This window comes from Anopheles gambiae, unplaced genomic scaffold (genome assembly GCF_943734735.2).
Source record: "Anopheles gambiae unplaced genomic scaffold, idAnoGambNW_F1_1 scaffold_40, whole genome shotgun sequence".
NCBI lineage: Eukaryota > Metazoa > Arthropoda > Insecta > Diptera > Culicidae > Anopheles > Anopheles gambiae.
Genome location: NW_026902737.1, coordinates 46,712 through 62,456, shown reverse-complemented (window position 1 = coordinate 62,456; position 15,745 = coordinate 46,712).

Here is a 15,745-nt window from a genome sequence, read left to right as displayed (position 1 = left end):
AAACCCGAGGGGGAGGGGTACTGATTGCGGCTAAAACCATGCATCGTCCCTCAGTAATCACTGTTGCGACCTCATCAACCGAAAGTATCTGGATCCGCATCCGTGTTGGCACTTCATTCGTAATAATCGGTACCGTTTACTTTCCACCGATTCTTAGTAATAATACCGAATATGTTGCCGCTTACTGTTCATCACTTATGGAAATTTCTGAGAAATATCCACAAGACACGATCCTCGTGTTGGGAGACTTCAATCAACCAGGCCTTTCTTGGCTATGTGACACTCACGGTTCTCTACATGTCAACATTCAGAGATCCCGTGTATCCCCAGCCTGCTCCCAACTGCTTGATACTCTCAGCTTTGTGGGACTATCTCAGGTCAATAATAATGTAAACAATCATGGGTCTTTACTTGATCTTATATTCGTAAGCCCGCGTATAATTGAGAATGGTATGAGAATTTTCCGTTCCATAGATTGTTTAACTGAGGAAGACCGATATCATCCGAGCTTGCTGGTCAATATTACACTTCCATCAACAACCCAGACTGCTACGGAAGCCACTGGATCGAACAGCTTGAGACATCTCGATTTTAGAAAAGCTGATTTCCCAAAAATGATTGACGCTTTTGCCAATACTGACTGGTCATTCCTTAATTATGATAGCAATCCCACCTTATCAATCGATTCGGCAATCGACTCCTTTCAAATTAAGGTTGGTCTAGTCCTTCAAAAATGCTGCCCTACTTTACAAGAGCGTGCAGCTTCCGGTCCCCCGTGGGGCAATAGAGAGTTAAAAAGACTTAAATCTGCGAAAAATAGAGCTTTACATTGTCTCATAAAGTCTAATCTTCACTCCGACAGACTATTGTTTAACACTGTTAGTGGCAACTATAGAAGATTCAACAGGCATCTGTATAGAATCTATATCAACAAACTTCAACGAAGTATATCCAACGATCCGACTAAAATATTTTCTTTCGTTAACCGTAAGAGGAAAAATGCAAAAATCCCGTCAGTAATGTCACTAGACACCGAGAAAGCCACAAGTGAACTTGAAATCAGTCAGCTCTTTGCCAAAAAATTTAGTTCAGTTTTCGACCTACAATCTTCGTCACCAATTAATATTGCAACTGCCCTGCAGCACACACCCGCGGATGTTCTAGATATGTCTATAAATGATATTGTCATCACAAATGAATCGGTAGAAAATGCAATCAAACAAATTAAACCCTCATTTATCCCGGGTCCGGACGGGATCCCAGCAATAGTCTTACAGAAGTGCTCAACTTATCTTTCAGAGCCACTGGTTCATCTGTTTAAGCTTTCTCTGCACAGTTCTACATATCCTACTATGTGGAAGTCTTCGTGGATGACACCCGTTCATAAAAAAGGTCCGAGACATGTTATATCTAATTATCGTGGCGTAACTTCCCTATGTGCATCAGCAAAAATACTCGAAATTCTTGTCCAGGAAGCGTTAGTCAGGGGTGGCTTGAATTATATCAGTCCAAGCCAGCACGGATTTGTTCCCAAACGATCGGTGTCGACCAATCTCGTTCAATTCGTGTCTGAATGCCTTACGGCAATGGACGGCAAGTCACAGATTGATGCAATTTATACTGATTTCATGTCAGCATTTGATCGGATTAACCATGACATACTCCTTGCGAAACTGAGCCGGCTTGGCTTTCATAATAATCTAGTCATATGGTTAAAATCATATTTAAACCAAAGATCATACTGTGTTAAAATCAATAAGTGCTTGTCCAACGTGTTCGTTAGTTCGTCCGGTGTCCCACAGGGAAGTAACATTGGCCCAGTATTGTTTATCCTATTTATTAATGATGTTGTATTTGCGCTCCCAAATCAATGTTTGCTTATGTATGCGGACGATATCAAGATTTATGCGACCATTAGAAATGATTCGGACAGCTCGACTCTCCAGCACAGCCTAGACGTATTTAGCAATTGGTGCTCTGCGAACTCGCTATCCTTGTGTGTCAATAAGTGTTGCGCGATTAGTTTTACTCGTAAAAAAGACCCTATCAAGCGAGACTATAATCTTGACTCGTGTATAATCCCACGTAACATAGAAACTAAGGACCTCGGCACTATTCTTGACTCAGCACTCTCCTTCCGTCAACAATATTCGTACGTCATCGACAAAGCATATCGGCAGCTTGGTTTTATTCATCGTCTGACATCTGATTTTAATGACCCTTTCTGTTTAAAACAACTGTTTGTCGCGTTAGTCCGGTCCGTACTTGAATTTAATGTTGTAACATGGTCTCCGCACACTAACAACTGGTCCACACGAATTGAGCGAATTCAGAAAAAATTCACAAAAATAGCTATAAGAACCTTACGGTGGAACATGGACCAGCCTCTAACCTATCAAACTAGACGGCTTCTTCTAGGATTGCAGTCCTTAGAGAGACGTAGGGAGGTAGCACAAGCAGTTTTTGTAGCAAAATTAATAAAAGGCGAAATTGATGCTCCCGAGCTTCTTCTTAAAATAAATTTGTACGCCCCTGACCACGCGCTACGTCCTCGAAATTTTCTGATCAAAATAGACCGGGCCCGTACTTCCAGAGGAGCTCATGATCCAATTATTTCAATGTGTAAAGCTTTCAATAAGTTCTACTGCTTTTTTGACTTCAACATTACAGTTGCCACGTTTAAATGTTCATGTCTGTTTTCAAATATATAGCAAGTAAGGTTATTTTAAGTATTACTTTATTTTAATATTGCAAAGGCCCCTGCGCGCGCCACGCAATTATCATCAATAAATAAATAAATAAATAAATAACATAAAATAAACTTTATAACTCCTGTACGCAAGAACATTACTAATGACTCTAATTATAAGTTACATATATTAAACAAGTTAAACAAAAACCACATATCATATGATTATCTAGGTTTTTGAGTTGTCAGGGATGAATATAATAATAAACAATTACCACGACAATCGAACTACATAGTTGGTATAGAATAAATCAATACAAATATATTTACTTATCCGGCGCTACAACCGCTTTGCGGTCTTGGCCTGCCTCAGGAGTGTCCGAAACCGCTCACGGTCTCGCGCCTTCGTCTGCCAGTGTATTATCCCGGCCTTAATGGCGGACGCCTCCACGCCATCTTGCCACCTCAATTTGGGCCTACCACGCCTCCTCTGTCCTTGTGGACGGCCTAAAAAGACTTTACGGGCTGGGTCGTCCGTTTCCATGCGTACAACATGTCCAGCCCACCGGGGCCTGGCGAGCTTAATACGCTGTACGACAGTGAGGTCGCCGTACATCTCGTAAAGCTCGTCATTATATCGGCTCCTCCATTGTCCTTCCACACATACGGGGCCAAGTATCGTTCTGAGCATCTTCCTCTCGAACGCGGCTAAGAGGGCTTCGTCAGATTTGGACAGTGTCCATGTCTCAGAGGCGTATGTGAGTACTGGTACTATATAGGTACTATATAGTCCCAGCTTCGTCCGTCGCGACAGGTTCTTTGAGGTGAACTGCTTTTTCAGGCTGTAGAATGACCGGTTGGCAGCCAGCATCCTTGCGCGCAACTCAACTTCCATACTGTTGTTGTTGCTGACCTTTGACCCAAGATAGGTGAATTCTGGGACGACTTCAAAAGTGCGTTTACCTATCTGTACATCACGCCTACGTAGATTCGGATTATTTATTGGTAGGTCCGCTGATGTTACCACCATCAGTTTGGTCTTTGCCTCGTTTATCTGCAATCCGAGGCTCTCTGCCGCCTGCTCGATCCCTTGGTAGGCTTCTGCTACATAGGAGAGCCGCAGACCAATGATGTCTATATCATCAGCGTATGCCAGGATCTGGGTTGACTTATAGAAGATGGTTCCCGTTGTCTCCACCCTCGAGTCGCGGATGGCCCTCTCTAGCGCCAAGTTGAATAGGAGACAGGCAAGCCCGTCCCCCTGGCGCAGACCCTTGGTGGTAGCAAAAGGTCCTGAGAGTTTTCCATCCACCCTCACCTGGCATGTGACGTTGGTCGTAGTCATTCTAACTAGCCTTATCAGTTTGGCCGGGATTCCAAAAAAGCTCATAGCGTCGTACAGTTTTACCCTGGCTATGCTATCATATGCGGCTTTGAAGTCTATCAAGAGATGGTATGTGTCGTGTCTGTATTCAGCCATCTTCTCCAAGATCTGCCGCATGGTGAAGATCTGATCAGTGGTTGATTTTCCGTTTCGGAATCCTCTTTGATAGTTTCCGACTATCTCTTAGACGTGCGGGACAAGGCGTTCCTGAAGGATCAGGGAAAATATATTATAGGCGGTATTCAACACCGTAATACCCCTGTAGTTGTTGCAGTCCAACCTGTCTCCCTTCTTGTATACGGGGTAGATGATGCCGAGATTCCAATCACAAGGCGGCGATTCGCTATCCCACACCTCAGTAACTATTTGATGAATCTGGTTTTCTAGTCGTGCACCTCCATTCTTGACCAGTTCAGCTGCAATTCCGTCGGTTCCGGGTGCCTTGTTATTTTTCAGCCGACGGATAGCTTTTCGTGTTTCTTCTATGCTAGGTGGCAGTAGCATGACACTATCTGCTAGTGGCGCTTCTAGCTGTTCGTTTAACTGGTCGTTGAGTAATGCATCAAAGTACTGAGCCCACCGCGAGAGGATCTCTGGCTGGTTACTAACCAGATCTCCATCCTTGTTGCGACAGCAGGTTACCTTAGGTACAACGTTGTTTCGGTGACCTGCTATCGCTTGGTAAAACTTTCGTGTCGGTCCGTACGCCTCTCTGGTTTGCTCGAGTTCCCGCATGTTTTGCTCTTCCAAAGCATGCTTCTTGGAGCGGTGAACTCGTTTCTCTTCGCGTCTGAGCCGTGAATATTCCTCTGCACATGCCCGCGTTCTATGCTGTTGCTGCATTGCTCGGTATGCAGTATTCTTACGTTCGGTCACTTGTCTGCATTCATCGTCGAACCAGCCAGATTTGGTGTTGCCACGACGTGGTGGGAGTATATTTCTTGCACAGTTTATTATTTTTGTTTTTAGAGCGTTCCACCTCTCGCTCGTAGTTTCATATCTGTTTTCTGGTAGTAGAGACTCTTCTAAAGCGGCTTTGAATTCCTGTTGGACAGTAATGTCCCTTAGAGAGCCCGTGTTGAGCCGAGGCTGGGTGTTTTCTCCGTCCCTATTGGCGCGGGGACGAGCGATTCTACAACGTATCACTAAGCCAACCAAGTAGTGATCGGAATCGATATTGGCTCCTCGATAAGTTCTGATATTTAACAGGCTCGACTGTCGTCGGCAGCTTATTAACACGTGGTCGATCTGGTTGAAGGATTCTCCACCAGGGTGTGCCCATGTAATCTTGTGGATTTTCTTGCGCGCAAATTTGGTACTTCCTACAACCAGTTTGTTCGCTGCGGCGAACTGGACCAATCTACTACCATTATCGTTACTGTGCTCATGCAGACTGTGACAACCAGTGTATTGGCGGTACATTGGCTCCCTACCGGCTTTTGCGTTGAAGTCCCCCAGGATGATTATGAGGTCATGCCTGGGGCACGCATCTACGATTCTAGCGAGGTGGCCGTAAAAAAGGTCCTTCTCCTCTTCCTCTTTCTCTTCGGTAGGGGCGTGAACGTTTATGAGGCTTATATTAAAGAATTTGTCTCGCATGCGCTGGGTGCATAGCCTATCGTTTATAGCCTTGAAATCCATGATTGCGGGTTTCAACCGGGGACCTACGGCGAAACCCGTTCCGAGTACGCGGTGGCGGTCGTGGCAGCTGTAGTAAATGTCGTAGCATTGCTTACCACGCCTGTTGTGCATACCGTTCCCTAGCCACCGAATCTCTTGTAGAGCTACGAGGTCCATGCTCTGTGTGGCTAGGGCATCATCAAGTTGTTTCAAGGCTCCGGCTTTGCTAAGAGTGCGTACGTTCCATGAGCCCATTTTGATCGTTATCCGGGGGCATTGCGTTGGGTCGGTATCGTTAGGTCCGTTTCGTAACTTCCTGTTGCTTTCCGTAGTCGATTGTTCCGTGAGACTGGCCCTACGCTAACGTGACAGTTTTATTTAGCGTCGGGTTGCCCCCCCCCCCCCCCCCCGACGTTCAGGCAGCCGGTTTCCCGGGATTCTGGGGGGGTGGGTCCTCCTGGTTCGCCATATGCCACCATCCGCCCAAGGGGTTGGGTCAAGCCCGTGTACCCAAGCTTGGATATGTGGTGACACATGTTAACACTCTGCACGACGAGGACGTGTCGGAATAGGAGTTGGATGGGAGAGCCTGTATTATCCCTCACTGGGGCTTCGGATCCCATCCCCTTACAGAGCAAACCTCCACATATTTTTTAAAAAAAAGATTTACTCATTTGTTATTCATATACAAAGTTTCACATCAGTTACATGTATATTTTTCAAAATATCAAACAAAATGTACAGAGTTTACAATTTTTCGAAAACAATGAAAGTGTGGTTTTATGAAAGATTCTATGATTGCAGAATTTATTATAGCCCGCTAGTAATTTTAAAATGACGATAAACAAGTATTTTTTACTTTAAATGCTTCCGAAAAAAGGTACAAAAGTTAAATGTTGATTTTTGACAGATCAATGTTGTGGGCTTTGCCAGCATGCAATTTTTAATCTAGTAGGCCGCGGTACCAATGTCAGCGCCTACACGCGTGGTCCAAAACAGCCGAAGGCATACAAAATCATGAAAAAGTCTGCGCCTTTTTGTTCCGGCGTCCTCGTGATGTTTATCGAGCTGAACCGAATAGTTGTTCGATAAACATGTGTGCGTAACAGGTAGCAGTATTTGTACTGCTTACCTGCCGTATGCCGCTGTGATACCGAGCGAGACGCATAGACAACGCATCAAAAGGACATGTGTAGTCGTAAGGAAATTTTTCTGTGTCTCTTTTGCCTTATCCTTGCCTTTAGATCCTGATGGGTGAAGCATGCATACCTTTCGGGTACGTTTGGGGTGTAAGCCCTGTCCATCCCATGTTAATTGTAAAAATAGAATCGTATTTTATACTTTATTTTCATTATATTTATTTTATTTTATACTTTTTTAAATTCATTTACGATGTGTGCATTTTTAATGTACAGGACGAAAATAATTTGATGCATTTGTAAGGCGTAATCCTTTAAGGCGACACCTAGTGCAATAAGCAGATTAAGTAGTGTTAGTAGATAGAATGCGTGCGTAAAGTGCGTGGGCATAGATTTAAGTCACATTAAAATAAGGGTGGGTGGTGGGGTATCAATCATAAGGACATAGGGCATAAGGAAACTAGGATTAGGCACCGTTTAAGTAAGATAGTGGCGTAGAACGGCTACGCCGAAGCAAATGAACAAAGTTAATTCCGTTCTTCCTAAGAACAGTGTAGTGTTTACTTACTCCTCTTGCATACGGGGTTGCGATTCCGTCACTGCAAACCTATTATTGGGATAACTGCCCGGTAAAGGATACCTGGAATAACGTTTCGTAAACCTGAATCTGTATGGTCAGCAAACAATAAAATCAGTAAAAAGATATAAGAGGCTGGTTTAATTGAGTTAGCACGTGGTTGATAGAAAATGATTTGGGTGATGTTTTGCAAGATCCTTCAAGAATTTTCAATGGAGACGAAACCTCTTTTTATATGCATCCGGAATCCAAAGAAGTTCTCGCTCAAAAAGGATCCCGGAATGTATACGAAATCGAAAAGGCACCAGGAAAACAAAATATCATAGAGATGGGTTTGTTCAACGCCGGTGAATTACTTGTGCATCCACATGTGATATTTCCGGGATAGCTATTGAGAAAAGACATTTTGCAAGGGTTTCCATCTGCATGGGGTATAATACAAAGTGAACGGGCGTGGAAGGATATTCACAATTTTAGATCCTACATTGAAAATGTTGTGATCGTATTGTTGCTCACCCCTGGATCGCGGCTGGAGACAGCCGCCGATACCAGTCAGGCGGTCGACGCAACGAGAGAGGCGAAAACTAGATTGGCAAGGCGAAATCAGGAGAATTATAAGTAGGAGAATTAGAATCTAGGAATTGCTCTCTCTCTTCCGATCTGGCTTTGGTGGCGAACGGTTGTGTGTCAGCGCGGCACGGATGTTATCATTTTACTTATAATATAAGTTGTAAATTGTAGTTTGTGTTCGCGTCATTATTATCAACGCTTCATCGGTCATCCGAACACAAAAGTGGCGACGAGTCTAACGTTTTTCTGTTGTTATTGTTTTATTTTACCCACGCGACGAAAATTCCGCGTCCACAACGCAAACGACGGAGGATGAGCACCATTGAGGCAAACGGTGCAGGCGTGCATCCCGATGAAGATCAACGGCGTTCGTCATTTCGACGGCCCAGTGCATTGGACCCGGTGCAACAACCCGGCGGACCTGTTATTGGCGGTGTTACGCAGCACCATGCCGGTACTTATCCTGAGCAAGCTGTAAATTTCGGCCGTGATGACCGGCCTGCGCCATCGCATTCGGGTGTCCCTCCGCCATCGCACTTTGCTGCTCAACATGGGTCATCGCAACCATTGCCAACGGGGTCGATGATCTCAGGCTCCAGCACAGGCGCCAACACGATGGCGGAAACGTTGCAGCTACTCCAACAACAGATGGCACAGCAACAGCAGTTGCTGAATCAAATCAAATGCCACCGAATGTATACGCTGAATCCTGCCGTCCCCAGCTTCCAGCCGTAGCAAGTGATCGAAGCGCTCTCCCGCAACATTAGTGAATTTCGTTTCGATGGTGAGAGCGGCATCACTTTCAGAGCGTGGTTCTCGCGCTACGACGAGTTGTTCAAAAAGGATGCGGCTCGTATCGACGATGCAGCGAAGGTTCGTCTACTGCTACGCAAGCTCGGCCCCATTGAGCATGACAGGTATTTATCGTTAATTCTACCTGTGCGCGCTAGTGATTTCCATTTCGATGAAACGATAGCACAGCTCGAAACGTTATTTGATACACGCGAATCACTACTTAGTAAACGTTTTAAGTGTCTTCAATTACACAAAAAAAGTAGCGAGGATCATCTCACATTTGCGTGCCGGCTCAACAAAGCGTGTGTTGATTTTGAGCTAAGTAAAATGGGAGAAGAGCAGTTAAAGTGTTTACTTTTCGTGTGCGGACTCAAGGACGAGTCAGATAAGGACATGAGGACTAGGATGCTCACGCGTATAGAGGATAAGCCTGATGTTACGTTACAACAATTATCAGCTGAGTGCCATAGAATAGTTAATTTAAAGCGGGACAGCGCCATGATAGAGTCGAATGCGCAGGAAAATGTATTTGCCGTACAGTCGCGGGAACAGTGGTTCCAACGTTCGCCACGAACACAATTACGAAATCCAAGGTATAATTTCTTTAAGTGCGGTGATTTACACTGGGTTAGTGAATGCCCGTTTTACAACAACAAATGCAACGATTGCAACCGTTTCGGTCATAAGGAAGGTTATTGCCAGTCAAGCCAAAATCATAGCCAAAGTTATAAGCCAAAGTGGAAGCCAGGATTTAAAAATCGGAATGTAGCTAATACCAAAGTCGTGAAAGTCAATGTGTTCAGTGTTAATAATCATCGTCGGTTTGTTGATATAACGCTTAACGCTATGCCTGTCCGTTTGCAATTGGATACGGCATCTGACATCAGTATTGTGAATAGACAGACATGGGAGCGAATAGGGAGACCTCGGTTAGATCCAGCATCAGTGATTGCAAAGAATGCCTCAGGAGAAGAGCTTGCCATTGATGGATAATTTTATGCCAAAGTGTGTGTAGGAGAACAAACATCGCAGAATTTAATAAGAGTAACTGGAGTGAATTTAATGCTTCTGGGAGCAGATTTGGTGGATGCTTTAAAACTAGGTGCAACACCAATGGATCAATTTTGCACTCAGGTGATGACGTGCGTCAACTTCAGCAGCGGTTTAACACAGTTTTTAACGGAAAAGGAATTTGTTCGAAGGCCAATATACAGTTAATATTAAAAGATAATTGTCGACCTGTATTTCGTCCACCAAGACCAGTAGCGTATGCAATGCAGGAGGCAGTAAAAAGTGAATTAGACCGGTTAGAGCAACTTGGAATCATTACTCCGGTGAATTTTTCCGAATGGGCTGCTCCAGTAGTCGTAGTTCGGAAATCGAATGGTGCAATTCGAATCTGCGGGGATTATTCAACGGGGTTGAATAATGCTCTTCAATCCTATGACTACCCGCTACCTCTCCCGGAGGATATTTTTGCGCGTCTTGCAAACAGTATTGTCTTTAGTAAAAAAGATCTTTCCGACGCATTCTTACAAGTTGAGATAGATCCGCGCTATCGTAATTTGCTTACAATTAACACACACAAAGGTCTATACAATTACAATCGCCTTCCACCTGGCGTTAAGATAGCCCCTGCTGCATTTCAATAAATCATAGACGCAATGTTAACTGGATTAAACGGTGTTTCAGGCTATTTAGACGACATAATTATTGGAGGTAAAACTCAGCAGGAGCATGATGAAATATTGGTTAATGTACTTAAGCGAATCGAAGAGTTTGGTTTTACCATAAGAGCGGATAAATGTGCTTTCAACGTCAAAGAGATAAAGTACCTGGGCCATATTATCGACAAGAGAGGTCTACGCCCTAACCCGGACAAAATCGAAGCGATCATGAAAATGCCATAGCCAACAGATGTATCGAGCGTACGATCTTTCCTGGGTGCCATAAATTATTATGGCAAGTTTGTTCCTAACATGCGAAATTTGTGCTATCCGCTTGATAATCTCTTGAAAAATAACCATAAGTTTGAGTGGACTACATAATGTAAGGCAGCATTTGATTCTTTTAAGAAAGTATTGTCATCAAATCTTTTACTCACACACTATCCTCCGAGGCAACAAATAATTGTATCAGCAGATGTTTCCTCAATCGGGCTCGGAGCTACTATTTGTCAGAAATACCCAGATGGGTCAATAAGAGTCGTACAACACGCATCGCGAGCTTTAACCAAAACAGAGCAGGCATATAGTCAGATTGATAGAGAGGGTTTAGCAATAATTTTTGCTGTTGTTAAATTTCATAAAATGATTTACGGCAGACATTTTTACCTCCAAACCGATCATCGCCCGTTATTGAGAATATTCGGCTCAAAGAAAGGCATTCCTACATATACAGCCAATCGTTTGCAGCGTTTTGCATTAACCCTGCTCGCCTATGATTTTGAGATTCAATATGTACGCACGGAAGATTTTGGAAACGCAGATATTTTATCAAGATTGATCAGCAGACATGAGAAGCCTGAATCTGAATGCATGATAGCCAGCGTGGATGTAGAAGAAGATTTAGCGTATGTAGCAATTAACTCGCTGTCAGCATTTCCGCTCACTCATGAAGAGGTTGCCAATGCTACGTTTAATGATACGCTCTTAATAAAGGTATATGGATTTGTGAAACATGGTTGGCCTCGCGACATGCAGTATGGAAAAGATCTATCATGTTTTTATAGTCGGAAAGATGCACTAACGATAATACAAGGAAGCATAATTTTTGGAGAGAGGGTAGTGATCCCAGCAATATTACAAAATCGATGTCTTGATCAGCTTCATAAAGGTCACCCAGGGATAGTCCGGATGAAAGCAATCGCTCGTAGCTATGTGTATTGGCCGTCAATGGATGTAGATATAGTTGATTTGGTCAACAGTTGCCAGGCATGTCAGTCTGCAGCAAAAGCACCACCGAAGGAGAAAATAGCAACTTGGCCAGAAACACTAGCACCCTGGGAGAGAATTCATATAGATTACGCAGGGCCAGTCGACGGGTTTTATTTCTTGGTAGTAGTCGACTCGTTTTCCAAATGGCCAGAAATAATTAAAACTTACAGCACTACAGCGGCTGCAACTGTGAGAATGCTACATGGATTGGTATCACGTTTTGGATCACCTGTTACGTTGGTCAGCGATAATGGACCACAATTCACAAGCAGTGTGTTTAAAGAGTTTTGTGATCGGCATGGAATAAATCATATGACTACAGCCCCATTTCATCCACAATCTAACGGGCAAGCCGAAAGATTTGTGGACACATTGAAGTGAGCGTTACGAAAAATTCGAAACAGTGATTTATCATTAGATGAGGCTTTGGAGACATTTTTGCAAGTTTATCGGCTACACCGCACCCATTATTAGAACGGCATAAAACACCTGCTGAAATCATGTTTGGTCGTCCCATACGTACCGAGTTAAATCTGCTTAGACCTACAAAAACTACTCAATTGCAATTAGCTTCCGTATCACGCACATTCCAAATTGGTGAACCAGTATTTATGAAATATTTCACGCACAATGCATACAAATGGATATCAGGCAAAGTTGAAAAACGGCTAGGGAATGTTATGTATGAAATTAAAACAGCAGATAGCAAAATCCATAGGCGTCATATCAATCAGCTTCGCAAGCGTAATGTATACTCAGAACATGAGCACCATCCCGATGGATTGCCGCTAGACGTTTTGCTAAGTGAGTGGAATTTAAAAGGCACACATCATACGATAGAGCACGCAGCATTGCCTCTACCGCTAACTAACACCGACATAGATATCCTTCCCAGTCAACGTCCTCGAATTAGTCGCACGCTGGAACGACCTCCTCGTCGATCTTCTCGTATTAGAAGACCGCCACGTAGGTTTGAATCGTACCAGCGAATTTAAAGGAAGGAGATGTTGTAATCGTATTGTTGCTCACCCCTGGATCGCGGCTGGAGACAGCCGCCGATACCAGTCAGGCGGCCGACGCAACGAGAGAGGCGAAAACTAGATTGGCAAGGCGAAATCAGGAGAATTATAAGTAGGAGAATTAGAATCTAGGAATTGCTCTCTCTCTTCCGATCTGGCTTTGGTGGCGAACGGTTGTGTGTCAGCGCGGCACGGATGTTATCATTTTACTTATAATATAAGTTGTAAATTGTAGTTTGTGTTCGCGTCATTATTATCAACGCTTCATCGGTCATCCGAACACAAAAGAAAAGGTCTTTCATCCATGTTTAGTGAAACAAGGTGTAAATTTTACAGTTCTTTTATTTGTTGATGATCATGTCTCACACAAATCGAATGAAGTTACTGACGTTTGCCAATCGCTTGGTATAATTTTATTAGCTTATTATCCAAACACGACTCATATAACCCAGCCCGCTGATGTAGCTCTGTTCAAACCCCTTAAAGATGCTTGGAGGTCTTTATTAAAACAATGGCGTTTTCAAAATCTATCGCAAAATTTCACCTTCAATAACTTCGGCCAAATGCGAAAGAAAGCAATGGAAACAGGTATCAAAACAAACAGTATAAAAAACGGATTCCGTGCATGCGAATTGTATCCTTTTGATCCTGATCACGTAGACTTTACCAAATATTTAAACAAAATACCGCCATCATCTACCTATACCGATAATTAAACAAGTAACTCTAAATATTCCAGTACATGCAGAAAATTCCACTCCCGTCAGACTTCTCCCCTCCAAAACTTCTGAAAAATTTGATTCGTTTCCGTTTCCAAAATTATGTCATGCATTAGACATGATAGGCAAAGATATAGTTAAAAAGATTACAGAGACAGAAATCACTAAATTATCTAGCCTCGAAAGATGTTTTAAATACTTCTACATAGAATGCATCAATCCATAAAGCGAAAGGCCACGGGAGTGACAAAATGCTGACAAATTTTTCAAAATGTGAGCTTTTGTCACTTTTTTGAGCTTTTGTCAAAATTTTGTAACCTGGAGCAGCCAGGAAAAAAAGTTGACAAAAGTTGACAAAATCTGGCGATCGTGAAAAAGCGTAAACAAACAGCTATTTGGCGCAGTTGTGACCCATTGTTATGATAATAATGCTAAAATGCATGATTCTAATTGATTTATGTACCTATTTAGTGCTTCTTAAACAAAATATCGATGATATTCAGATGTTGGAGCTTTTTGTCGCTCTTGTGTAAGTTTTTGGTGCGGCCACGAGAAAAGCTCTTTTTTGCAGTTGACAAGCAATTTTGACAAAGTTGAAAAATTTTTCAACATTTTTTCAGCTCCGTGGCCACGCGCTAATACATAACAATAGAACCAGATACTGAAGACTTGAACATCTTCGGTTGAACACAATGAAGCATTTCACATACAAACCCCAGACTATTACAACATTGAAATGGAACCATCATCTGCAACGGATAATCAGCCACATCCAGCTCAACACATACACAACGCCCAGTAAAACACGTCGAATTTAAAATAGTTTTAATTATTCCACCATAGTAGATCATCTCAGAGAACAATGCATTAAGCAAGAAGCACTTACTATGGAACTAGTTGAACCAGCAAGAGCAGAACAAAACATCGAAGTTGAAGCCCTAGAGGAAAAAACTGTTTGAAGGACCAAGCCCATTTCAATATTCTATTCCTCATAATGAAAACTTGCCATTTTCGCAAGATTTTGATTTGCCTTCTGCATCTGGCCGTAGCCAAAAACATGGTAATTATAAGTTACGATACCATCCAGTTCTTACAGCAGGAGAACGGTTACAACAGTATAACATTAAGGAAGAAGAAGAAAAAGGTAGCTAGAAGAAAGAAAATTAAAAGCTGTATAGCGTCAGAATGCTAAAGAATTGCGGGAAGTGGAGAAAAAGGCGAAGAAAAAAGCTCGGTTGCTGAAAAAAGCAGAAAAGGACAAAGAAAAACAATCAAAAAAGCGTATTAAAATACATTAATAATAAACCTACTTATGAACCTTAACAGTTACAGTATTTTCTTTTAATCAATTCTTGTATAAGGTATTATCTTATAACAAATTTTACAAAAAGGTTCTCATTTTCAATCTCTCACTATAGAGCGTTACTTTTTCACTCCATAGTGAGACGATGTTGGTTAATGAGTTGATGTTAAGTGCGGATAGCTTGGATGATTTTTGTACCGTGTTGGTTTTCTCGCACACTTTGCACCGACGTAGCGATTCATCGATGTAGGCGTGTGACGTAAAACGACAACCATGTTTACCTCAAACAAACATACGAATAATACACCTGTTTCCATCTACGTTCGAATCTCGTGCCGTTTGCATCGAATCGCAAACCGCCTGCTTCGAATCGCATGCCACTACGATCGAATGCGTGCACCCATGGTTGAATCGCGTGCCAGTACGGTTGAATCGCGTTCCACTATGGTAGAATCGTATGCCACTACGATCGAATCGTGTGCCGCTACCATTAGATTTTTGAAAGCAAGAGCATAGTAAACTGTTTGTTTACGTTTGAAAGCTGTTTCCTTCTTCGCCAACGGCATTTCATTTGTAAAATAGACCAGACCTGCTACAATCCGCCTTATCCGTTGCCGAAATATTTTCCCTGGTGGACGCGGAGCACTCTTATCCTATCGATGTGCTGGACAACATATTAGTATACGTGAACCGTTTGAACAACGAATAATAAATTACGATGTAATTACCGCAGCAGTGGGTAGTTACGGTTTAACAGAACATCTCAGCCGAGAGAAGACACATGGACAGAACTTTTCTTTGATGGACCTGGTAGCACCGGGAAGCCGTTTCTGTTCGAAACTATTATTGCGTACACGGGATGCCAATCAAAAATTGCAATCGCAGTGGCTCCAACTGGAATTGCTGCTCTGCTACTGACCAGGGGACGTACGCTTCACTCTTCATTCAAGCTATCGCTATACCTGGACGCTAACAGTTCCTATAACATCCATGT